Consider the following 26,929-nt stretch of genomic DNA (forward strand, 5'->3'; position numbering starts at 1 on the left):
CACCGGCATCATCTGAGAATTCCACGGTGACTGAAGAACAACAACAAGTGAATACACCCAGGTATGTAAGATTGAATCACTCTGAAAGTCAGATAATTGGGAATAAGTATCAAGGAGTTATGACTAGAGGAAGACTAGAAAATGAAGAGGTATGTCTAATTTCTCAATTTGAACCAACAACTATTAATGAGGCATGTGAAGATAAACATTGGATTAAAGCTATGGAAGATGAATTGGAACAAATTGAAAAGAATAACACATGGACATTGGTTCCCCGGCCTAAAAACAAAAATGTAATTGGAACTAAATGGGTATTCAAAAATAAACTTAATGAAGATGGTAAGGTAATTAGAAACAAAGCAAGATTAGTGTGTAAGGGATATTCACAAAAAGAAAGAATTGATTACAATGAAACCTTTGCACTAGTAGCTAGAATTGAAGCAGTCAGATTATTCCTAGCTTTTGTAGCACACAAAAACTATAAAGTATATCAAATGGATGTTAAATGTGCATTTCCAAATGGTAATCTTGAAAAGGAAGTTTACATTGAACAACCCGATGGATTTTATTTGACAGAAGACAAAGATATGGTTTGCAGGTTAAGGAAAGCTTTATATGGATTGAAGCAAGCTCCTAGAGCTTGGTATTCTAGTTTGGACAAATATATTTTAAAGCTTGGTTACACTAAAGGTAATGCTAACAGCAATCTATATTACAAAGTGACTAATGATGACATCTTGGTTATTGAAGTGTTTGTTGATGATATCATTTTTGGAGGAGAAGATGGATTGTGTAAAAACTTTTCTAATAAGATTCACAAAGAATTTGAAATGTCTATGATTGGAGAGATAAAATTCTTTTTAGGATTGCTGATTTCACAGACTGATAAAGGTATATTCATAAATCAATCAAAGTACTTGAAGGAATTACTTAAGAAATTTGGCATGGAAAAATCTAAACCGGTAAGTACCCCTATGACTACAACTGATAAACTATCATTGTAGGATGAATCAGCACCTGTTAATCCAACAAGATACAAATCTATGATAGGAGGTTTACTGTATTTGATACAAACAAGACCTGATATTATGAATGCAATATGTATTGTTTCAAGATTTCAAAGTAATCCGAAGGAAAATCATGAGTCAACACTAAAAAGGATTTTCTGGTACCTACAAGGCACAACAAATCTTGGCTTATGGTATCCTAAAGATGAAAATTTTTATTTATGTGCATACACAGATGCAAATTTGGCAGGAGATGTAGATGACAGAAAAAGCACCACTTGCATAGCATTTTTTCTTGGCAGTAGACTAATTTCATGGTTGAGAAAGAAACAAAGTTGTACATCACTATCAACAGCAGAATCATAATATGTTGTAGCAGCAACTAATTGTACATAGGTATTATGGATTAAGCAAATGTTGAAGGAAATAAAGGTAAAATGTAAAGAACCTATAATCATTTACTATGATAATATGGCAGCAATTGATATATCAAAGAATCTGGTATTTCACTCTAAAACTAAACATGTTTCTATCAAATTCAATTTTCTGAAAGAGAATATTGAAGTAAAAGAAGTGAAACTGGTTTATGTGAATACTAAAGAGTGGATTGCAGATATCTTTACTAAGCCTTTGCCTAAGGAAACTTTTGAATATCTAAGAGAGCAACTTGGAGTTATACCATCACCGGTAGAAACTTAGACAGTTGAAGCATGGCATTAGACCGACAAAATTAATAGAGAAATCTTTTTTTCGGCTTTGATGAAGGAGAGCTACTTCTTATGGGGAGTAGATTGAAAAAATTTGGTTATAGCAATTGGTGGAGAGAAATCTTTTTATTTCTTTGGCATTTTATGTCAAAAGGGGACAGATATCTATGGAAAAACACATTATCTTTTGGAGAGAGATTATTCTTTAGGGGAGAGATTGTTACTCTCTATATCTGTATTTTGATATCTTTTTAATGATCTCTTTGGAAGATTGTTGGTTTTTGTTTTTTTTTCATTTCTGCTTTGTCACTTAGATGGTTTTTCAATCTTGTGTTTCCATCAATGCCAAAGGCGAAGATTGTTGGTATTAAGGATGTATTGCATTGGTTTTTTCATTTATGTCAACACTTGTCAACACTTGAGAACACTTATCAACACTTGGAGATCTTTGGTTATGTTCACTGACATGTTCAGTGACTTATGCATAGTCACTAGTATCTGGCTAACTGATAGGTTATATTGTTCACCAGCACTAAGGATGATCTGTTATCATTTGGAGATTACTTGGTTATGTCAAAGACATTGTTTGGACACTTGGTTTTGGTGATTTGATTATTGGTATAATCGAGTTTTTATATTTGTTGTTACCGGCAAATAGATCTAGGTTATGGACCGGCAAGCATTATCTATTCCAGATCAGCATGACATGTTATGGAGATGATTTGTTACTATTGTAAATGCATTGAGATGACATCATGCATCACATATTGATTCATTTGTAATTTATGTAATTGTAATATCTTAGTGAGCTAGCCTACACAATTGGTCTTATGTTTTTGTATATATGTAAGATCTCATTTGTGAGATTATGAAGTAGTAGAGTGTGAAAAGTGTTATAATAAGGTATATATGAATATAAGCAATTCTATACACACAGACATCATTTGAAGATTCAAGGAAGGTATGAGGAAGGCAATTAGAGCTTAACCAATATTGAATCCAGCATATGAAGATGCTATTTTGAGCAATACATGATCATTGGATTTAACCATCCAATTGCAGTCAGCGTGACTCCCATTTTGTGATTTAGCAGTGAGCTCTAGGTAGTTGGCCTTTCTGCATGTGCAGACCCCATTTGTACAAACATACTATCTGCAGTAGTATCATCTAATTGTGGGTAAGGTTTCCCACCGTGGTTTTTCCCCTTACAAGGTTTCCACATACAAATAACTGTGTTATGTGTTGTGTATGTTATTTGTATTTCTGTTTCATGCATTAAACTTTATCGGTACTATTATTAACTACTAAACTGTCTACCGACATTAAAGTTTGGTTTACCAATATTATGCACTAAGTTTGGTTAAGTTATATTTGGATTGAAATTAATAGACAACTGATTCACTTTAATTATGTTATATTTGGTTAAGTTTTCATTTTATCTTGGAAAGTTTTGAAGTATTCAATTATGTTGTTGCATCTAGCAGTTCTCGTGCCGATAAAAGCTTCCTGTAATTGTTTTCCTACTGGTATATCATATCCAAAGTCTTTAGGTCTTGTATTGGGGATCTCCTTAGTGAAATACAATATCAAGCATACTAAAATATTCCCAAAATCAGAATGTCCCTTTCTTATCTCCTTTAATAATTTTCAAATTATCAATGAGTTCATCTTTTAGCCACTCACACACATCTATCATTTCATTTTTGTTAACCATCTCATAAGAACTATTTATACAAAGACTAGAAACTAAATTTAGTTTTTTGGCATGTGTGGTATTGTATCCTAATACCATACTTACAAATATCACATTGATGTCCTTGATATCATTCACTCCCAGTGATCTATTGTCAGATGTTGCTCTGGTTAGGGTCATCACTTTGTTGTTAGGAATCTTCTTTGTTTTGTCAGGTCTATTGTCGATTGAGGGTAAACTAGTTACTACCCTAATTGCTTGCCGGGTTATTTTGCAGATAGAATCCAACCATAACAATTCTCCATGTGCTCTACTGAAGACAATTCTTACTATTTCCAGAAATTGGGGAATGTTCAGTATCTCCACAAAACATAGAGTTTCTATAATTTTGTGTTCGGGTTTGACAACACTATTTTCATCACAAATCACCTTAGTATACATTTTCATCAATTCTTCAAAACCTAGTTCTTCTATATTGCAATGTATATAAATCCTAGGGTCTTCTGCAAAATCTACACCTTCAGGAATTTTTGAAAATACCCCTATAGAGTCATCTTGCTTGGCAATCTTGGGAATTATTTTAAATATGGGCCTATAGTGTTTCACATTTTCCACAATAGTAGGTTTCTAAATAAACTCAGGAGTAGAAGAAGAAGCCATTGAAAAATACCTTTACTGCCTGAAAATATTCTAAATGCTTGAAAGAAATCACTCTGCACCTTCACCTTGAATGCTCGGTGAGTTCAAATAGAGGGAAATTAGCTGATTTATAATGACATTTCTCTTACCAACTACATTAAATGCTCGCCAGTTAAGTGAAAACTTAACACATCTACTAGTAAAGAAGAAATCTATCTTCTCACCATCGACCGAGGGTAATCTGCATGATTTTCAACTTACTGCAATACCCTCAAAGGGTTACTTCTTAGTTGGATGAGGAATCTCCTACCGGTGGAGGATTACTCTATTCTACCAGTATAGAGATAGTTTCATCAACATTCTGATCTCTCTTCCTAATCCATTGTTTTGAAAATTCTTGCTTTGCCTCATCTACCTTTTCTTTGCCTTTCAAACTGGATCCTTTATTGTTTGCCGGTGAATTCTTGCTTCTACAAAGTTTGGCAATATGTCCAATTTTGTTACAAGCATAACAAGTCACATTATTCCTCTGAATAGACTTTCCATATCCTACACTGGTTTGTGTTCTACATTGATTAGATAAGTGTCCATATCTTCCACAAATATAGCATTTCACATTCATTCTGCAACTTTATGAATTATGACCAACTTTGTTGCATTTGGAACATTGACTGGTGGGTGCATTAATATTCTGATTGTTTCTAAATCTACATTGATTTTCTCTATGACCATATTTGTTGCGATTGAAACATTTTCCATTAAACCTATAAGCATTAGGTTGTCTTACTGGTCTTTTATGTTCTATATTGTTTGCAGTACCAAAACTTTCTCCAACTTCAAATCCAAGTCCATTATTATCTCCATTAGGTTTCTAACTTTTCAGCAATTTCTCTTTGTGTTGATTTGCAGTAGCCAACTCTTTTTCTAGAATTTCCTTTTGTCTCATAAGCTCAATTTTATCATGTTGCATGTGAATCAGATCTATCTTCAACATATCATTTTCATGACTAAGTCTTAGATTTTCATTTCTAGGATCATTGAGTCTCCTAGTAAAGTCCTCTTCATTCTTCTTCATGTCTTCAATCTCTTTACATAACCTCATAGTCATATCTTGCATTTCATTCCTCATATTATTGTTTTTCTATCTCAACTTGTTTGCAAGTTCATCAAGAGTTTCTTTTTCCTCATCATCTTTTTTCATCTTCTCATGAAGTTCTTTTCTTTTATTTTGTGCAATAGCAAGGTTCTCCTAAAGTCCTTTAATGAATTGTTGTGCAGTCCTTAGATCATCTTCAAGTTTGATATTCTTCAATTTATTTGCATCATAATCTACAAGAGCTCCTTCCAATTGTTTTCTTAAGTTCTCCATCTGTACCGGTGTCAGAATCTTCCTCAAGATGTTAGGCTTTTGAAAATAGAGGACCAGGCTCTGATACCAATTGTTAGAATCAATTTCAGTCCCAAAGACACTGAGAGGGGTGGTGAATCAATGTCTAACTGGTTAGCAGAATATTTAAACTTATTAAGAACTTTGTATCCCAAAATAGTGTACCGGTAAATAAGAATTAATGCAACAAATAAGAATAATAGAGACAACATAGAGAACACACCATAACACAAGATATTTAATGAGGAAACCCAGTGTGGGAAAAACCTCGATGGGATTTGTGACCCAAAATATTCACTCACTAGCCAATGAATAAATATTACTTACAATGAGGGGCCTGCACATGCAGGAAGGCTACCAGCCTAGAGCTCACTGCTCAATCAGAAAATAGAAGTCTCACTAGCTTACAAAATGGATTATCAAAATCCAATACAATGTACTGCTTCAAATCAGCATCAACTATGCTAGGTTCAGTACCGGTTTAAGCTCAGTCTATTACCAAAACCTTCATTGTCAACTATATCCAAATATCATCTGTCTTATCTCTATATCATATCCTCTCATCATCTCCTCTATCTCAAAATGACCTATAAGATCTCATACATATATATGAGTCTTTTATAATATGCCATGTCAGCTTGTATAAAAGATAATTACAATATAAAACAATAAACAAAGTTTATTCCATGTCGGCTTGAGTGTCAGTATGCATTATTGCCATTGCCGGTGAAATGCTTGTCGGTGTATGTAGAATTTTATTGGTGGTCCTGGTAACTGCCGGTGGTTTGATAGATGTTTTCTAGTTGGTTGTCAGTTGGTTGTCATCAATGACAACATCAACTATTCTCATAAGAGTGTAGAATGCCAACATAAACTTGTTAAGTATCTCTATCGATCAATGTTTAAAGTAGTATTGTTTTTGTTGTCATTGATTCACCTCCCCCTCTTAGTGCTTTATAAGTCTATCATGATGATCCCTCACACTCTATAGAGTTTGTGCAAGGTTTTTTTCAGATATTCTATGATGATTTGGCTTGCCAAGGCATATAATTTTGTCAACATATCATATGGTTAGATAATTGTGCATCATAATTCAAGAACTCTCAGATGTTTTATTGGTTGAGTAGGATGCCTGAGTTGACTGGTGTTGAGCATATGTGGAATTTATCTAAGGATGGGCATGGAAAGGGGGAGCATGATGGTGTGAGAGAATGTATTAAAAGAGCATTAGCATGAGAAGAGTTAAAGTACAAATAAAATGCAAACTTGAAAGATGCAAAATCAATTGTTTAGTGGTGCAATGCTACCTTGGGTCTAGGTAATGAAGGTAAGTCTTAATTTTGTAGATTTTTTTGGTTGGTAGATGATACTAACATTACAAAATTCAAAGATTGTTGTACATTGATAGGATCGAGTGAGCTACACTCTTTCCAAAGCTCTAATGTAGGTTCATGGACTATCCATGCACGACGAATGGCATGTTATTGCTCTTCATGTAGAGATGGTGCCTTTTATGAGTGTGAGTCAAAGGAGTGGGTGGATGAATGATGCATGAGTCCTATAATCCCACTTGAGACCTATCAACCTCCGAGTGTGCTACAACTCACACAGATGGAAGCATCAGTTGACTTTGACAATGTGTCAGATTTAGTCCAACTGGGTAAATTATCCACATGCAAAATATTTTACTTAAATATTTTACCTTAGTTGTTTGCTAAATTCATCTCACTTTATCATTGTAAGGAATGCTTATGCAATTATTGCAGCTGAAGGCAATGAAGAAGGATCAAATTATTATTTGTGTCATTGTGTGGAGGGAAAAAGGAAATTGGATGGCCCTGTGGTAGATGGAAAAAATATTGAGTACCCCATAGGATCAATGGTTGTTACTGGTACATGGATTAGAAGGTACCTAGTGAATAAGTCTAATTTGTGGCTATTCAAGGACTTCGAGATGCATAGGAAGATTCTTCATTATTCTAACCTTGGTGTAGCGTCAAATGTTCAATTGATCAAATACAGGGGTAGACCACTAAACAAGAACCTATGGAAGGTTCATGAGTCTGACCATGAGGTAATACTAGACATGATAAATATTAGAGAAGATCTAGATGGTTCATATGATTAAATGTAAATGCAAAAAAATATAATCTCAATCATATTTGGATATATGTACATATGACTTGTATTTTTGAATACTCGTGGCATCGTAATATCAAAATTTGATTTTTAGTCTTGTTTTGTGTTATTTTATGTAAATAATGTCATTGTGGACCATTAGAGATTATATAGGATCATTTTGTGAAGTTTTAGGCCAATAGGGTAAAAATGTAAAAATTGCTCATTTGTTGGCAATTGCTAAAAGTGTGAAAAATTGTCAAAATTTGGCATCACATTTCTTGGCACCTGTAAGACATATGAATGATCCATATCATCCTACAAGGTCATGAGATTAATTTTAAAAAAACCCTCTCTCAGTTTTTGTAGACTCGGATCCAATTGCTTGTGGCAACACTTTCTCAGTTGGAAGAAAAAGTGTCAGTTGAGTACAATGAAAAGTTGCACAATGCCCTATCATTCAATCAGCTCATTGTGGCACCAAACCATGAGCTCATACACATCTAGATGATTGGTTTTATGCTAATAATTCCTTCTTTCCTCTCTTGATCTCTCTCGATTGATCCAGGCCACATCCGAGGAGTGAAATCCCTAAAGTGCTCAAAGTGTGAAAATTTATCAAAATTTGGCATCACGTTTCTTGGTGCACATAAGACATATGAAAATGTCATCTGATCCTATGGGGTCATGAAATTACACTCTAAAAAACCCTCTCTCAATTTTGCTAGACTTAGATCCAATTGCTTGTGGTGACAGTTTCTCGGTTACGAGAAAAAGTGTCAGATGAGTACAATAAAAAGTTGCACAATGCCCCATCTTTCAATCCACTCATTGTGGCACCTAACCGTTAGCTCATATGCTTTTGGAATTACTTTTTTCCTCTCTTGATATCACTTGATCGATGTGGGCCACATCCTTGCAACGAAATCCCTAAAGTGCTCAAAGTGTGAAATTTTTAAAAATTTGGCATCACGTTTCTCGATGATTGTAAGATATACGAATGAGTTGTCTATTCCCACAGGATCATGAGATGCCACTTTTAAAAAACCTCTCTCAGTTCAAGTAATCTCAGATCCAATTTCTTGTGGTGGCACTTTCTCGGTTGCGAGAAAAAGCATCAGATGAGTACAATGAAAAGTTGCACAATGCCCCATCTTTCAATCCACTCATTGTGGCAACAAACAATTAGATTCTATGTATCTAGGTGGATGGGTTTATGCTAGAAATTCCTTTGTTCCTCTCTTGAACTCGCTCGATTGATCTAGGTCACATCCTTGCAGCGAAATCCCTAAAGTGCTCAAACTATAAAAAATTATCAAAATTCAGCATCTCATTTCTCAGAGCCCATAAGACATATGAATTAGTTGTTTAATCTTATGGGTTCATGATATTCCACTCTAAAAAAACCTCTCTTGGTTTTGGTAGACTCAGATCCAATTGCTTGTGGTGACACTTTGTTGGTTGTGAGAAAGATAGTTAGATGAGTACAATGAATAGTTACACAATGCCCCATCTTTCAATTCGCTCATCATGGCACCTAACTGTAATCTTGTACATGTTTGGGTGGCTGGGTTTATGCTAGGAATTCCTTCATTTTTTTCTCAATATCACTCAATCAATCCGGACCACATCCTAGTAGCAAAATCCCTGGAGTGCTCAAACTGTAAAAAATTGTCAAAATTTGGCATCGCGTTCTCGACAATTGTAAGACATGTGAATGAGACATCTAATTTTATGGGGTCATGATATGCCACTCTTAAAAATGTCTCTTGGTTTAGGTAGACTTGGATCCAATTACTTGTGGCGACACTTTGTCAGTTGTGAGAAAAAGCATTAGATGAGTTTAATGAAAAGTTGCACAATGCCCCATCTTTCAATCCGCTCATCGTGGCACTGAACCATCAGCTCATATGCATCTAGGTGGTTGTTTTTATGCTATAAATTCTCTCTCTCTCTCTCTCTCTCTCTCTCTCTCTCTCTCTCTCTCTCGATCGATCAATCAACCCAGGCCACATCCTAGCAGCAAAATCCCTAAAGTGCTCAAAGTGTGAAAAATTGTCAAAATTCGCCATTGTGTTTCTCAACACCCATAAGATATATGAATGAGCCATCTAATCCTATGAGATCATGAGATTCTACTCTAAAAAAACCTTTCTCAATTTTTGTAGACTCAGATCCAATTTCTCGTGGCGACACTTTCTCGGTTGTGGGAAAAAGCATTAGATGAGTTTAATGAAAAGTTGCACAATGCCCCATCTTTCAATCTGCTCATCGTCATACCAAACTGTCAGCTCATACACATCTGGATGGATGGATTTATGCTAGGAATTCCTAAATTCCTCTCTTGAACTTGCTCGATTGATCTGGGGCACATCCTAGCTGCAAAATCCCTAAAGTGCTCAAAGTATGAAAAATTATCAAAATTCGGCATCGCATTTCTCAGTGCCCATAAGACATATGAATGAGACATCTGATCCTACAAGTTTGTAACATGCCACTCTAAAATAACCTCTCTCAGTTTTGGTAGACTCAAATCTAATTGCTTATGGTGACACTTTCTCGGTTGTGAGAAAAAGCATCACATGAGTATAATGAAAAGTTGTACAATGCCCCACCTTTTGATCCACTCATCATGGCACTGAACTGTTAGCTCATATGCATCTGGGTGGTCAGGTTTATGTTTGGAATTCCTTCATTCCTCTCTCAAACTCGCTTGATTGATCTAGGCCACACCCTAGTACCGAACTCGCTTAAGTGCTCAAGGTGCTCAAAGTTGTCAATATTCGGTGACACATTTCTCGGTTCTTGTGAGACATACAAATGAGCCATTTGATCCTATAGGGTTTTGTTATGACCCTCTATAGAAATCTCTCTCCATTTGGTAGACTTGGATCCAATTGCTTGACACAACACTTTCTTGATTGTGAGAAAAAGTGTCACATGAGTATAATGAAATGTTGCACAATGCCCTAACTTTAAATCCACTCGTTGTGGCACCAAACCATCAGCTCATATGCATTTGGGTGGCCAATTTTATGCTAGGGATTCCTTCATTCCTCTCTCAGACTTGCTCGATCTATCTGGGCCACATCCTAGCAGTGAACTCGCTTAAGTGATCAAGGTGCTCAAAGTTGTCAATATTCAGCAACACATTTCTCGGCACCCATGAGACATACGAACAATCTGTATGATCCTACAGGGTCATGTTACAACCTTCCACAAAAAATTCTCTTGGTTTTAGTGGACTTGGATCCAATTTCTTATGGTGACACCTTCTCACTTGCAAGAAAAAAATGTCACCTGAGTATGATGAACAATTGCAAAATTCCCCAAATGTCAATCCCCTTGTAGTGGCACTGAATTGTCAACACGTACGCATCTAAGTGGGTGGGTTTATGCTAGGAATGCATTTGTTCCTCTCTCAAACTCACTTGATTGATCTGGACCACATCCTAGCAGTGAACTCGCTTAAGTGATCAAGGTGCTCAAAGCTATAAATATTTGGTGATACGTTTCTCGGAGCCCATGAGAAACAAAAATGGGTCATCTTATCCTACAGGGTCATGTTATGAACCTCTAAAAAAACTACTCTTGATTTTGGTAGACAAGGATCCAATTGCTTCTGGCGACACTTTCTCAGTTGCGACAAAAAGCATGAGATGAGTACAATGAAAAGTTGCACAATGCACTAACTTTCAATCCGCTCATTGTGGCACCAAATCATCAGCTCATACACATCAGGGTACTAGGAATTCCTTCATTCCTCTCTCGAACTTGCTCGATCGATCCGAGCCACACCCTAGCAGCGAACTCGCTTAAGTGCTCAAAGCACAATTTTTTTTCAAACTTTGGCAATGCATTTCTCAGCACCTGTGAGACATACAAATGAGTTGTTTGATCCTACAGGGCTGTGTTATGACACTCTACATAAACCTATCTCAATTTTGAAATAGTCAGATCCAATTGCTTGTAGTGACACTTTCTCGGCTCAAAAAAAAAAGCGTGAGATGAGTTCAATGAAAAGTTGTACAATGCCCTAACTTTCAATCCACTTGTCATGGCACCAAATCGTCAGCTCATAGGTGTCCATGTGGCATATTTTATGCTAGAAAAGATTTTTGTTTTCTCTCAAACTCATCTGATCAATTTGGGCCACACCTAGCGACCATCGTAGTTAAGTGCTCAAAGCATGTGTCAAACTTTGGTGATGCATTTCTTGGTGCCCATGAGATATACAAATCAGTCACCTGATCCTATAGGGTCATGTTACAACACTCTACAAAAAAATCTCTCAATTTTGGAAGACCCAGATCCACTTGCCTGTGGCGACACTTTCTCAATTGTTATAAAAAGTGTCAAATGAATTCAATGAAAAGTTGCACAACACCCTAAGTTTCAATCCACTCATCATGGCACCAAACCGTCATCTCCTACATGTTCGTGTGGCCAAATTTACACTAGGAAAACTTTTGTTTTTCTCTCCAACTCATCCAATTGATTCAGGCCACACCCTACCAGCCATCGCACTTAAGTGTGAAAAGTGTAAAAAGTTGTCAAACTTCAGTGACACGGTTCTCGACACCTGTTAGACATATGAATGAGTCATCTGATCCTACAGGGTCATGTTATGAAACTCTACAAAAACCTCTCTCAATTTTGGTAGACCTGGATCCATTTGCCCGTGGCAACACTTTCTCGGTTGCAAAAAAAGTGTCAGATGAGTTCAATGAAAAGTTGCACAATGCCCTAACTTTCAATCCACTCGTCATGACATAGAACCGTCAACTCATACATGTCCATGTGGTTGGTTTTATGCTAGGAAATATTTCTTTTTTCTCTCCAACTCATCCAATCAATCCGAGCCACACCCTACTGGTCATCACACTTAATTGCTCAAAGCGCGAAAAGTTGTCAAACTTCAGCAATGCGTTTCTCAATGCTCGTGATACATACAAACGAGTCATCTAATCCTATGGGGTTGTGTTATGACACTCTATTAGGGTATCCATTATATTAATAGACCTAAATACTATTAAGTATTATTAATTATTGGGATTTAGCTCTATTAGGGTATGCATTAGATGAATAGAAGTGTATGGGCTATGCATTTTTTTAGAATGGGTATTGGTACAATGGTGTCTTGCATTGTCTAATTTTGGATCTTTCTGTGTTTCCCTTATATATTATTAAATTTTGTTTCACTCTCATGAGTCGGGTTATTTGAATATGAAAACTATCAAACCTTGTATAATATTTAAAACTTACTATTAAATTGTGGTTTGTATAAATGTCAATGTTAGAGAATGCCTCTAGTCATATTTGGACTATAACAATTGAATTTGTGTTGATCCTTGTAAGCTTGTGTCTTGGATTAGAGGTGCATATTTAGGTTCAAAACATAATGAACAATCAACTCTGTGCAATTGTTCATTTAATAATTTGTACTGCAATTATGGATAACCATGATAAATGATTTGCATTAACAAAAAAGCTATAAATCCATACAACATTATATACCAATAAAAATATCAAATATATCCAATAAAGTCAAATAGGCTTTCCAAAATCAATATGGACATTTAATGCCATATATTCATAAAAGAAATCATGTGTTCACCATTGCCATATAAGCATACAACATAATACCCAATAAAGTCAAATAGGCTTGCCAAAAACCATATGGACATAGAATGTCACGTATTCATAATACAAAATATATGTCCAAAATTTTCATATAGGCATACAAAATAGGACCCTATTCTAGTCATTTCCCTCTAGGGGAAGGAAATGTATCATGAGATATCTTTGCCTATCGAGGGGATGGAGATGTATATGATGTAGGTGTCTTTCGAGTGCACCCACTTGACCTCCTCTTTAGACTTTTTTGTAACTCCACCTGATACAATAAAAAGAATGAGATATAATAGAATACTCATTTTGTTAGGATTGAGGATAGTCCCAAAGATACTGAGAGGGGGGGGTGAATCAGTATCTAACCGGTTTGTAGGATATTTGACCTTATTCAGTATTTTGCATTCCAAAACAATGTACTACTAACCAAGAATTACTGAAGTAAATGTGAATAGTAAAGACAACATAGAAAGCACACCATAACACAAGATGTTAAACAAGGAAACCCGGTGTGGGAAAAACCTCAGTGGGATTTGTCACCCCCAATATTCATTCACTGGCCCATGAATGGATATTACTTACAAGAGGAGCCTGCACATGCAGGAAGGCCAACTGTCTAGAGCTCACTAACTTAAAAATGGATTATGAAAATCCAATATAATGTACTGCTACAAAACAACATCTACTATGCTAGGTTCAATACTGCTTTAAGTTCATAGAATAAACATAAACCCTTCTACAAAATCTGCCTTAATATTCGCTCTACATATCCTGTTAGGTCCTAGAGACAAATGAGAGGGGGGGTGAATCAGTTGTCAAATAAATTCAAACCAAAACAACATAACCAACTTCAATGCTTAATACTGGTAAACCAGTCTTTTATACCGATAGACAGTTTTATCAGTTAATTACAGTACCAGTAAAGATTAATGCATGAAATAGAAAGACAATAACATCCACAACACATAACACCAATATTTGTACGTGGAAACCTTTTAAGGGGAAAAACCACGGTGGGAAACCCGACCCACAATCAGATGATACTACTACAGATAGTATGTGTATAAAAATGGGGTTTGCACATGCAGAAAGGTCAAGTGCGTAGAGCTCACTGCTCAAACACAAATAGGAGTCACACTAACTACAATTGGATGGTTAAATCTAATAAGGATGTACTACTCAAATTAGCATCTTTTTATGTTGGATTCAATACCGGTGTAGTTATGATTGTATTCACAAAAACCCTCCTTCAACCTTCAAATGATGTCTATGTGTATAGCTCTACTTATTCTTGCATATACCTTCACACAATTCTTTTTCGCATTCCACATCCGATCTTACAAATAAGATCTTACATTTATATCATAACCTACGACCAATTTTAGTAGGTCGGCTCTAAAAGATATTACAATAGAATCAATTTACAAATAAAACAATGTCTGATGCAATAATTGATTCAACATGTCATCTTGATGCATTTACAACAATAATAAGACATCTCCATAGTGTTCAGTGCTCATCTGGAAAAGATAAACCTACCGACGTATAACCTGGACCTATTTGCCGATAACAACAAATATGCAAATACAAAAATTCCAATGAACAAATCTCCAAGACAAAGTGTCGAAACGATGTTTTTGACATAACCTAGTGTTTTCCATGCCATTCTAAGTGTCGGTGAACATTATATCCTACCAGTGTACTAGATACCAGTGACTGTGCATAAGTCACTTGCTTGCCGGTGAATGTTGTTGATTCTTCAAAGTGCTAGAGTTGATAAGAATTAGTAGGTATTGACATCAATGACAAAACCATACCAAAATACCAATAATCTCCCCCTTTGGCATTGATGGCAAGACAAGATGGAAAAACCATCAAAGTGCTAAAACATAAATGCCAAATACCAAAAACCAACAATCTCACAATCTCCCCAAAGTAACAATCTCTCCCCTTGGGAGTGACATGTGTTTTTCTTGTGTTTTTCCATACCAATATATCCTCCTTTGACATCAAATGCCAAAGTCAATACAAAACCAAATGTAAATACAAAATACCAACCAATTCAGTATACCAACTAATCCCCCTTAGAAGTAGCTTTCTCATCAAAGCCAGAATAAAAGATTTCTCTATTAATTCTATTGGTTGATGACTATCATCAATTGTCTAAGTCTCTACCAATGGGGGTATGACCCCAATCTATTCTCTAAGATATTTAAAAGTCTCCTTAGGCAAAGGTTTAGTGAAAATATCTGCAATCTATTCTTTAGTATTCACATAAACCAGTTTAATTTCTTTTGCTTCAACATTTTCCCTTAGAAAATTCAGTTCGATAGAAACATGTTTAGTTTTAGAATATAATACCGGATTCTTAGATATATCAATTGTTGTAGTGTTGTCACAATAGATAGTTATGGGTTCCTTGCATTTTACCTTTATATCCTTCAACATTTGCTTAAGCCATAGTACCTGTGTACAGTTAGTTGCTACCACAACATACTCTGATTCAGCTACTGATAAAAATGTACAACTTTGTTTCTTACTCAACCAAGAAATTAATCTGCTTCCAAGAAAAAATGCTTTGTCGGTGGTGCTTTTTCTATCATCCACATCTCCTGCCTAATTTGCATCTATTTATGCACATAATTCAAAGTTTTCATCTCTATGATACCATAGTCTAAGATTTGTAGTGCCTTGTAAGTACCGGAAAATCCTTTTTCCTATTGATTCATGATTTTCTCTAGGATTACTCTGAAATCTTGAAACAATACATACTACATTCAAGATATCAGGTCTTGTTTGTGTCAAATATAGTAAACCTCCTATCATAGATTTGTACCTAGTCAGATTAACAGGAGTAGATTCATCCCTTAGTGATAATTTTTCATTTGTAGTCTTTCTTTAATAACTCCTTCAAGTACTTGGATTGACTCAAGAATATACCTTTATCAGTCTGTGAAATCTGTAATCCTAAAAAGAATTTTATTTTTCCAATCATAGACATTTCAAATTCTTGCTACATTTCAATAGAAAAGTCTTTGCATAATTCATCTTCTCCTCCAAAGATTATATCATCAACAAAAACTTCTATAACCAAGATGTCATCATTAGTCACTTCGTAATATAAGTTGTTGTCAACATTACCTTTTGAAAATCCAATCTTGCATACCAAGCTCTTGGAGCTTGTTTCAACCCATACAAAGCTTTCCTTAACCTGCAAACCATATCTTTGTTATTTGTCAAAGAAAATCCATCAGGTTGTTCAATGTAAACTTCTTTTTCAAGATCTCCATTCAGAAATGCACATTTAATATCCATTTGATATAGTTTGTAGTTCTTGTGTGGTGCAAAAGCCAAGAATAATCTAACTGCCTCAATTCTAGCTACGAGTGCAAAGGTTTCATTATAATCAATTCCTTCTTTCTGAGAATATCCCTTACACACTAGTCTTGCTTTAATTCTGATTACCTTACCATATTTATTAATTTTTTTTCTGAATACCCATTTGGTTCCAATCACATTTTTGTCTTTAGGCCAGGGAACTAATATCCAAGTGTTGTTTTTCTCAATTTGTTCTAGTTCCTCTTCCATAGCTTTAATCTAGTATTTATCTTCACATGCCTCATTAATTGATGATGGTTCAATTTGAGAAATACGGCATACCTCTTCATTTTCTAGTCTTCCTCTTGTCATAACTCCTTTATACTTTCTCCCAATTACCTGATCTTTAGAGTGATTCAGTCTTACATACCGGGGTGTCTTCGTTTGCTAATGTTCCTCAGTTACTGTGGAATTTTCAGATGATATCGGTGTAACTAGATCTTCATTCTATACTAGTGGGTTTAATGTAGATTAATTTGTTAGAATTTTTGTTGCCGGTTCAGAGTCTATATACCTTGAAGTTCCTCTGAATTGTTCATCAATCTTTACATTTGTACTCTCAACAATTTTCTGCAATCTCTTGTTAAAACATCTATATGCCTTGCTCTTAGATGAATAACCAAGAAATATTCCTTCATCACTTCTAGAATCAAATTTACTAGTATACTCATCTCTTCTAATATAGCATTTGCTTCCAAATATTCTAAAATATTTAAGAGTAGGAGTAATACCAAACCATAGTTCATGAGGGGTCTTACTAGTTTCTCCTTTGATGTGAACTTTGTTGAAAGTATAGACCAATGTGCTTACTGCCTCTCTCCAATACACATATGGTAGATTTGCTTCTAATAGCATACTTCTAGCTACATCCAAAATAGTTCTATTTTTCCTCTCTACAACTCCATGCTATTGTGGTGTCCGGGTGCTGATAGATGTCTTTTGATTCCATTCACTTCACATAATGCATTAAATTCCTTAGATGTAAATTCTCCTCCTTGATTTGATCTCAAACATTTCATTTTCTTACTGGTGTCATTCTCTACAATTGCTTTGAACAGTTTGAACTTTCCAAGTTCTTATGATTTTTCTTTGAGAAAAGTAACCCAACACATTCTAGAGTAGTCATTAATGATTAGCATGAAATATCTATCACCTTGCAAACTTTTAGTTCTAGCTAGACCACATAAATCAGTATGAATTAAGTCAAGAGCATCATTTGATTTTTCTGGAATACTTTTAAAAGTAGCTCTAACTTGTTTTCCAAATTGACATTCCTTACATACGATATTGTGAGGTTTGACAATCTTAGGTAAATCTCTAACTGCCTTTGTAGTACTGATTTTTACCATGCAATCAAAATTTACATGACAAAGTCTCTTATACCATAGCCAACTTTCATCAATATGTGCAATCAAGCATGTCTTTTCACTGTTATTCAAATGAAAGATATTACCTCTAGTTTGATTACCAGTTGCAATTTCCAAACTAGTTCTATTCATGATTTTGCATTTTCCATTCTTGAATTGTAACTGAAATCTTTTTTTCAAATAATTGACCAACACTCAAAAGATTATTCTTTAAACCTTCCACATAGTAAACATTGTCAGTATTATGCTTACCATCAAGAGATATTGTACCTTTACCTTTGATCAAACAAGCTTTATCATCTCCAAATCTCACTAAGCCTCCATTATATTCCTGAAAGTTCAACATTTTTCTTTTATCACCAGTCATATGACATGAGCATCCTGAATCAATGATCCATTCATCCTTAACTTCAATTTTAGCTGCCAAGGCCTATTCTACCAGTTGAAGAGTAGGTGTCAGTTGATCTTTTGTTATAGAAACAAAAACCCATCCATTTTCTATCGAATCTTCATCAGAATCATCAGTCAGTCCTTCATCATTAAGATAACAAGATTTATCTTTATTCTTCTTAAATCTGTATCTCTAATATTCAGGGTTAGGCTTGTATGTTCTCCTAGCTTCTTCTCTTAGTCTAGCATGTCTATCAGGGCATCTAGAAGCCATATGACCAATCTTATTATAGTTAAATCATTTAAAGGGTGCTTTACCTTCATACTTACTTCCAACTGGACCTTTAGGCATTTTCCTTGCAAATAGTGCTTCAAGTTCTTCAAATTCTTCATTTTCTCTCCTTCTTTCCTCAAGTTCTCTTCCATAAAAGGCTTTCCAATCAGACTTGTCAAATGATGGTGCGGATGATGTTGATGCCTTAAAAGCTAAATCTATCTTTATAGTAGCAACAGGACCAAATTCCTCAATTTCAAAAGCTAAAAGTTTTCCAATCAATGTATCCCTACTTACTGATGTATTAGGCACTGTTCTTAACTCATTTATAGTAGTAACCTTCATTTTATATGCTAGTGTCAATCCTCTTAAAATTTTTGAAACTATTTCATCTTCACTTAAGGTTCCTCCACAACATTTAATACCCAAAACAATTTCATTATCTCTTTCCATAAAAGTGGAAATCCTTTCATCTTCTTCCATTTTCAGATTTTCATACCTGACCCAGAAGCTTTCAAGTTCTGCAATTTTTGACCGTGGAATCTCCTTCATTCAATGTTTCTAGATTATCCCAAATAGCTTTAGTAGTTGATCTATCTGATAATCCCATGATTTGTTGATCTGTTAATGTGCTCAAAAGTGCTTCTCTTGCTTTGCAATCATTTTCTTCATCTTTAGCCAAGTTTGGTGGATTAGGCTGACTAGTTGTAGGAGTTGTATAGCCATTCTTTGTAACATCCCAGATGTCCTTTCCAATGCAATTCAGATGTGCCTCCATTTTGATCTTCTATATTCCATAGTTGGTTCCATCAAGTTTAGGACTGTCCTTCCTAAAATAGTTAGTAGACATTGGATCTCCTCAAGCTGTTAAACTTCTACAAAAAGAGGACTAGGCTCTGATACCAATTGTTAGGTCTCGGAGACAACTGAGGCGGGGGGGGGGGGGGTGAATCAGTTGTCAAATAAATTCAAACCAAAACAACTTAACCAACTTCAATGCTTAATACCGGTAAACCAATCTTTTAAGTCGGTAGACAATTTTATCGGTTAATTACAGTACTGATAAAGATTAATGCATGAAATAGAAAGACAATAACATCCACAACACATAACACCAACATTTGTATGTGGAAACCTTGTAAGGGGAAAAACCATGGTGGGAAACCTTACCCACAATCAGATGATACTATTGCAGACAGTATGTGCATACAAATGGGGTCTGCACATGCAAAAAGGCCAAGCACCTAGAGCTCACTTCTCAAACACAAATAGGAGTCACACTGACTACAATTGGATGGTTAAATCCAATAAGGATGTACTGCTCAAATTAGCATCTTTTTATGCTAGATTCAGTACTGGTGGAGTTCTGATTGTCTTCACAAAAACCCTCTTTCAACCTTCAAATGATGTCTGCATGTATAGCTCTAATTATTCTCGCATATACCTTCACACAATTCTTTTTCGCGTTCCATATCCGATCTTACAAATAAGATCTTACATTTATATCATAACCTAAGACCAATTTTAGTAGGTCAGCTCTAAAAGATATTACAATAGAATCAATTTACAAATAAAACAATATCTGATGCAATAATTGATTCAACATGTCAGCTTGATGCATTTACAACAATAATAAGACATCTTCATAGTGTGTCATGCTCATCTAGAAAAGATAAACCTGCTGGTGTATAACCTGGACCTATTTGCCGGTAATAACAAATATGCAAATACGAATATGCCAATGAACAAATCTCCAAGATAAAGTGTCCAAATGATGTTTTTGACATAACCAGGTGTTTTCCATGCCATTCCAAGTGCCGGTGAACATTATATCATGTCGATGTACCAAATACCGGTGATTGTGCATAGGTCACTTGCTTGCCGGTGAATGTTGTTGATTCTTCAAAGTGCCAGAATTGATAAGTGTTAGTAGGTGTTGACATCAATGACAAAACCATACCAAAATACCAACATATCCATCATATCTATCCTCTATGTGTATCTCTCAAAATGATCTACAAGGTCTCATACTTATATATGAGTCTTATTACAATATGCCATTTTGGCTTAAAAAAAGATATTACAATTAAATACAAAATACAATAATCAAAAATCTTGTCGGTTGAGATGTCGGTAAACATTATTGTTGCTTTCGATGAAGTGTCTACCGGTGCTGATGCCTGAAGATATCCACAAGGTTGCCGATAAGTTGCTATCATTGATAACACATTCAATCATCTTCAATTCTCATTGGAGTGTGCAATGCCAACAATTTCCCCCTTTGGTATTGATGGCAACACTCATGAGAAAAATCCAAAATTGTCCCCAAAATTGAAGTCCAAAAATCTTACAAAAAATGTGTGCTCCCCCTGAGTAGATGATCTCTTTTGACAATCATTTTTCTTTGTCCTACTACTCCCTCTTTGACATCAATGACAAAGGTTATCAAAATTGTCAAATAAGTGCAGTTTTCAGCTAGAACTTTGTAACCGGTTGGTTACAATTTGGAATAAGTCTACTAAAACCAAATTCAAGCTCTGAGTAAACCTGTTGCTATCCTTCAAATCTACCTCTGTTCTTTGAATATTACTGGTGAGATGATTTATTTCTCTTTCGGTGTCTTCTATCCTTGAATTAGTGCCTCAAAGATCTCTTTCCATAAAGAGATGAGGTTATCCAACTTTGGACTGAGTCTGCATTTAAGCTCTTTTTCTTTGCCCTTTAACCTTTCCTTTTCCTTCTCTAACTTCTCTAGTTTCTCTTCAAATCCAAAAACTTCTTGCTCAATAATTGATATTGGTTCAGATGAGCCAATGATATTATCAACTATGTCATTAGTCTCCTTTTGTACTTTGTTGATTTCCTTATCAATATCCACTGTCAAAAGATTTGTCTTACAAGTGTCTCTGTACAGTTCCTTGGACTCCATAATTTTTTTATTTACTGCTAGTAAAAGAGTGTCGATGTGTTCCATGCACTTCTTTATTGTTTCATCAAAGAATTTCTCTCTTTCCCTATCCATTTTCTCCTTAAATGTTTCTTCATCTATTTGATCTACAGTCAGTATATTATCAGTGACATATTTAGACAATGTGTCTAACTGACTCAAAGAATCTTTATTATCTATATTACACTTGGGTGCAATCAATTTAAGAATAAGAATTGTATCATCTATTTCCTTATAGGCCAATGCATTACAATCTGTAATTTTCTTAATAGAATTCAAGAGTACTTTAGTCACATTGGTTGGTCTGAATTCTATCATAGAAGTACTGGATGTTTGGCCAATTACCTTCACAATCTCTATGCTTCTGGTGGGAGAAATCACTTTGCTTATCTCAACCTTTGGAGGGTCAGTCTATGTTTGCATTTCCACTAGAAAAGGTTTAGGCTTTTTCAGTAGTTGTCGGTGGCACTGTCTCTGTGTGTACCTATGACTCAACCTGTTTCTCTGCTTGTGTCTTTGCCTGTTTTACAGTGTTATCTACTAGTGTTTCTGATTGTTTCTCAGTGTTATCCACTGTCGGTTTCCTTGTCTATTTTTTTGCATTGTCCACTACCAGTGACTCAGTTGGTTTCTTTTTATTCTCTATTGTCGGTATCTTTGACTCTGTTGGTTTCTCAATGCTTGCATCAATAGTATTGTCATTAACCATGGCACTAACCAAGGGATCAATTATATGCTTAGTTTGTTCTTCCTAAATCCCAATCTCAATATTATCAGCCGAATGCTCAGTAGCAACATCATTTTTCTTTTCCTCAGTGCTTTCCTTATCAACTAAAATATTAACCTCCTAAGTGTTTATGTTCATAGTATACAAAATTTCAAACTCAAGGTTTGTGTCCTCATGTGGTGTTTCCACAATCTCAGTAGCCGGTGTACTATCAGTCTATACCAGTGGAGTAAAAGAAGGCAGTGGTAGATTATCAGTCACTTTAATGTTGGGTAGTCCACCTACCTTGCCTTTCCCCTTGTCCTTTTGATATACCTTGAATTTTTTAGGCCTGTTTAGTTCTTCTTTTTTCTCTTTCTCAACAAATAAAATGTCCCATTTGCCAGTTGTCTCTTCTGAGATTTCATTTACCCTACCGACCATTAGGCTCACATGGTGGTGTCCACTTGAAAAGATTGTTCTGTTTGCTTCACTGATCAACTCATCAATTTCCTCAACTGATTTTACCAGATGTACAACTAGTAGTCTCTCAATTTGAATTTTCTTATCTAACTCCATAATAGCTAGCCTCTTAGCATCTAGCCGCCTATATAAATCACTAGGAAAATCATCTACGACTTCTATTATAACTTTGTTATAAATATCAAGGTGTAAGATGATGTTATTCTCTATACTTTATTTTTCCTCATTGGTAAATGTATCATACAATTTGTTTACATTGGATAAATTACCATCATCTGTTATTTCATTTAGTAGGTTGCCCAATGGTGGTATGACCTATTTTTGCTTTCACTTTCTAGGTGTCAGCTTCTTAGCTGGTGGCCTCACTTCTTGTTGTTTCTTCCTTGTTGTCCTTATTTTCTTGGGAGGAGGAGAGTGTACCGGTGAGGGTTTTCTCTTCCTATCAACTCTTCTAAACTACAGGGATTTCACTTTCCGAGGATGTACCAACCGATGAGAGATGTGCCTCTAGTTGTAATCCTTCCAAAACACTTTCCTTGATACTAGTGATATTCATTATGTTTTCCTTTATTTCTTTGACCTTCTTATATGCACTCCTTATGTATTTTTCTCTTCTCTTCCTTTGTTTAAGTGTCTGCACACCACTCTATATTCATTGTGCATTTCCAAAAACCTTTTCTTTTAGTTCTCTAGGAGCTACTAATAGGGCTTTGGCATATGTTTTAATTATGTTCACATCAACCTCATATCCCATTTCTATCACCCATACAGTTTTAGGAAGAACTGCCTCCATCCATATCTCATCTTTCTTAATTACATAACAAATTTCCTTTTCATATTTATCTACAATTATTTGTGGTAAACTTTCCCTTGTTTTCATTTTTTCTTTAAACACTTGGAAATACTTAGTAATGTTGTTATCCTTATCTGTCCCCATATCAATAAAGATATCTAATAGTTGTCTACCTATTGGTATATCAAAGTCTTTCTTGCCTATATTGGGAACCTCTTTTGTAAGATATAGCATTAAGCATACAAGAAGATTGCCAAAACGGAAAGTACCTTTCTTATCTCCTTTGATTTTCTTCAGGTTGTCAATCAACTCATCCTTCAACCACTCACATACATCTATCTTAGAATCACTATTAACCATATCATATGCACTTTTAATACATAGAATTGAAACTGAGTTCAGTCGGTTTGCATGTGTGATTTTGTATCCTAAGATCATGCTTATGAATCTAACATTTATGTATCTTACATCATTAACTCTCTGGGATCTGTTGTCATAGGTTTCACCTGTTAAAGTCATCACTATGTTATTAGGAACCATTTTAGTTTTATCTGGCCATCTACTGGTGGAGGGTAAGCTAGTAACTACCCTAACTGCTTCCTTAGTGATTTTATAAATAGAGTCTAGGCAAAAGAATTCACCATGGACTCTGCTAAGAACAATCCTTACTAATTCCTTAAGAAATTCTTAGATGTCAAGGATTTCCACAAAACCTAAAGTTTCAATAACCTTATGTTTGGGTTTTACAAGTCCACTTTCATCACATATCATTTTTATACATTTTCATGATTTCCTTTGAACCTAATTCCTCAATGTGGCAATGAATATAAATTCTAGGGTCTTCTGCATATGCAACACCTTTAGGGATTTTTGAAAAAGCACCTAGGGTATCATCCTATTTTGCTACCTCGAGGATAATCTTGAAAATGGGCCTAGTGCATTTAAGTACCTCTATAACAATAGGGTTTGCAATGAATTTTGGAATAGAGGAGGAAGCCATTGATAAATACCTTAATTTGCCTGATAGGTTTGGATGCTTGAAATAAATTGCTTCCCTTCTCGCTAAGGATGCCTTCTCACGGGTTTTTTGCACTCTCTGAAATTTTGAATGCTTGGTGAATGAAAAAGAGGGAAAACACTGATTTATAATGTCTTTTCTTCCAACAACCACAATAAATGCCTACCGGTTAAGTGAAATTTAACACATCTGCTAGTAAAGAAGAAGTTCATCTTCTCACCATAAACCGAGGGTAAAATTGAATGATTTTCAATTTGCTCCAATATCCCCAAGGGTTACTTCTCAGTTGGATGAAGAATCTCTTGGCGGTGGAGTAATACTCTGTTCTACTGGTGAAGGAATAGTCTCATCAACATTCATATCTCTCTTTCTAATCCATTGTCTTGAAAATTCTTGCTTTACCTCATCAACCTTCTCTTTGCCTTTCAAACTAGATCCTTTATTATTTTCCAGTGAAGTCTTGCTTCTACAAAATTTTGCAATATGTCTAATCTTGTTATAGGCATAACAAGTCACATTGTTTTTCTAAATAGCCTTTCCATATCCTATGTCGGTTTGTGTTCTGCATTGATTAGATAAGTGCCCAAATCTTCCACAAACATAACATCTTACATTCATTCTATAGTTTTCTGAATTATGACCAATTTTGTTGCATTTGAAACATTGATCGGTGGGTGCAATAATGTTCTGATTGTTTCTAGATCTACATTGATTTGCTCTAAGACCATACTTGTTACAGTTAAAGCATTTCCCATTAAATTTGTAGGCATTAGGTTGTCTTACTGGTTTACTGTGATCATCATTATTTGCAGTACTGAAACTTTCACCAACTTCAAATCCAAGTCCATTAGTGTCTCCATTAGGTTTGTGACTTTTCAACATACCATCAAGTTCTTCTGAACTTTTCTTGAATTTCTCTTTATGTTGATTTGTAGTAACCAACTCATTTCCAAATATTCCTTCTACATCATAAGTTTAGTTTTATCATGTTCCATGTGAATCAGATCTGTCTTTAGCATATCATTTTTAGGAATGAGTCTTAGATTTTCATTTCTAGCATCATTCTTCTTTTTGTGTTCAATGTCTCTACAAAATCTCATAGTCATGTCTTGCATTTCATTCCTCAAGGTCATTTTTGATGAATACTAAGAGCAGGGGTGAATTAGTATACCAGAAAATACTGAACTTAAACACTTTAATATTTTAGCAGTAAACCGGTAAAACAGTCTAACTTTACCCATAGAAGCACAATCACCATAACACAAGAGATTTTGACGTGGAAACCCAAATGGGAAAAACCATGGTGAGATGAAACTCACAAGTAACTATCTACAAAATAGTAACCAGATCGGTTAAGGTCAGACCAGTTAAGGTCATACAATGTTCTTCACCAGAACAGATCCTGTTAGGAATCTCAATCTCTATTAGGAGATAAGTTCGATCAAAGACTACTTTGTGAGAGGATTTCAGATCCATAGATGTGAACCACCTTGTTAGAGGATTTACAAAGGATTTTCTGGGCCTACCTAGTTAAGGGTTTCTGACTTGTCAAAGATGTGAGTAATCAACAAGTAAATGATCTAGCAAATAGCACAGTCTTCTTTGTTAGATCCATGATAGCTCATTGCTAATGCATTTCAACATTACTTCAATCTTCAGTAAATCCACACTCTGTTACAACACACAAACTTGATCTTCTCTCCTAAGATCGCACGTACAAAAACTCATCAACCACCAAAACCCCTAACAGCTACTTCTGTTAAAACCCTAGACATGATGTCCTTAAAAAGGAATTTGATTTCATGTTGGTCCAGTAGGATTACATTGCAAGTTCCTAGGTTCATTGCATCTAGACACATTTGATAACACAACACAAATCACCATCAAAGTGTCGATGGATGGTAACTCATCACAAAAATATCAGTTGTAACTCTCACAAAGTATTACTGGTTCATACAACTTTACCGATTACCGATTGGTAACTCATCACAGAGTCATACTGGTTTAAACATTAAACTGATTACCAGTTGTCCAAAAATGAAGACTGCGAAAATAATAATTGCCGCTTCAGTTTCTTCACTCCACTTGAGATCCTCGAACCGCTTGAGGTCTCCATGCTGCTTGAGATCGGTAAACACTTTCTGCAAAACACTGATATCCTATAGACTATAATGCAATACCGGTTTGGAACAAATACTGATTGAGCATAATTCATACATACAAAAAGTGATTTCCAAGCAAGTATGTGTCCATCAATGACAATCACAACATAAACATAAAAAATGCCAACAATCTCCCCCTTTCGCATTGATGGCAACACTTAGGAAAATTTTGACATCTAAGTGTTTTACAACAAAAATATTGCATAATCAAAACTACTCCCCCTAAGCA

This window comes from Cryptomeria japonica, chromosome 4 (assembly GCF_030272615.1).
Source record: "Cryptomeria japonica chromosome 4, Sugi_1.0, whole genome shotgun sequence".
NCBI lineage: Eukaryota > Viridiplantae > Streptophyta > Pinopsida > Cupressales > Cupressaceae > Cryptomeria > Cryptomeria japonica.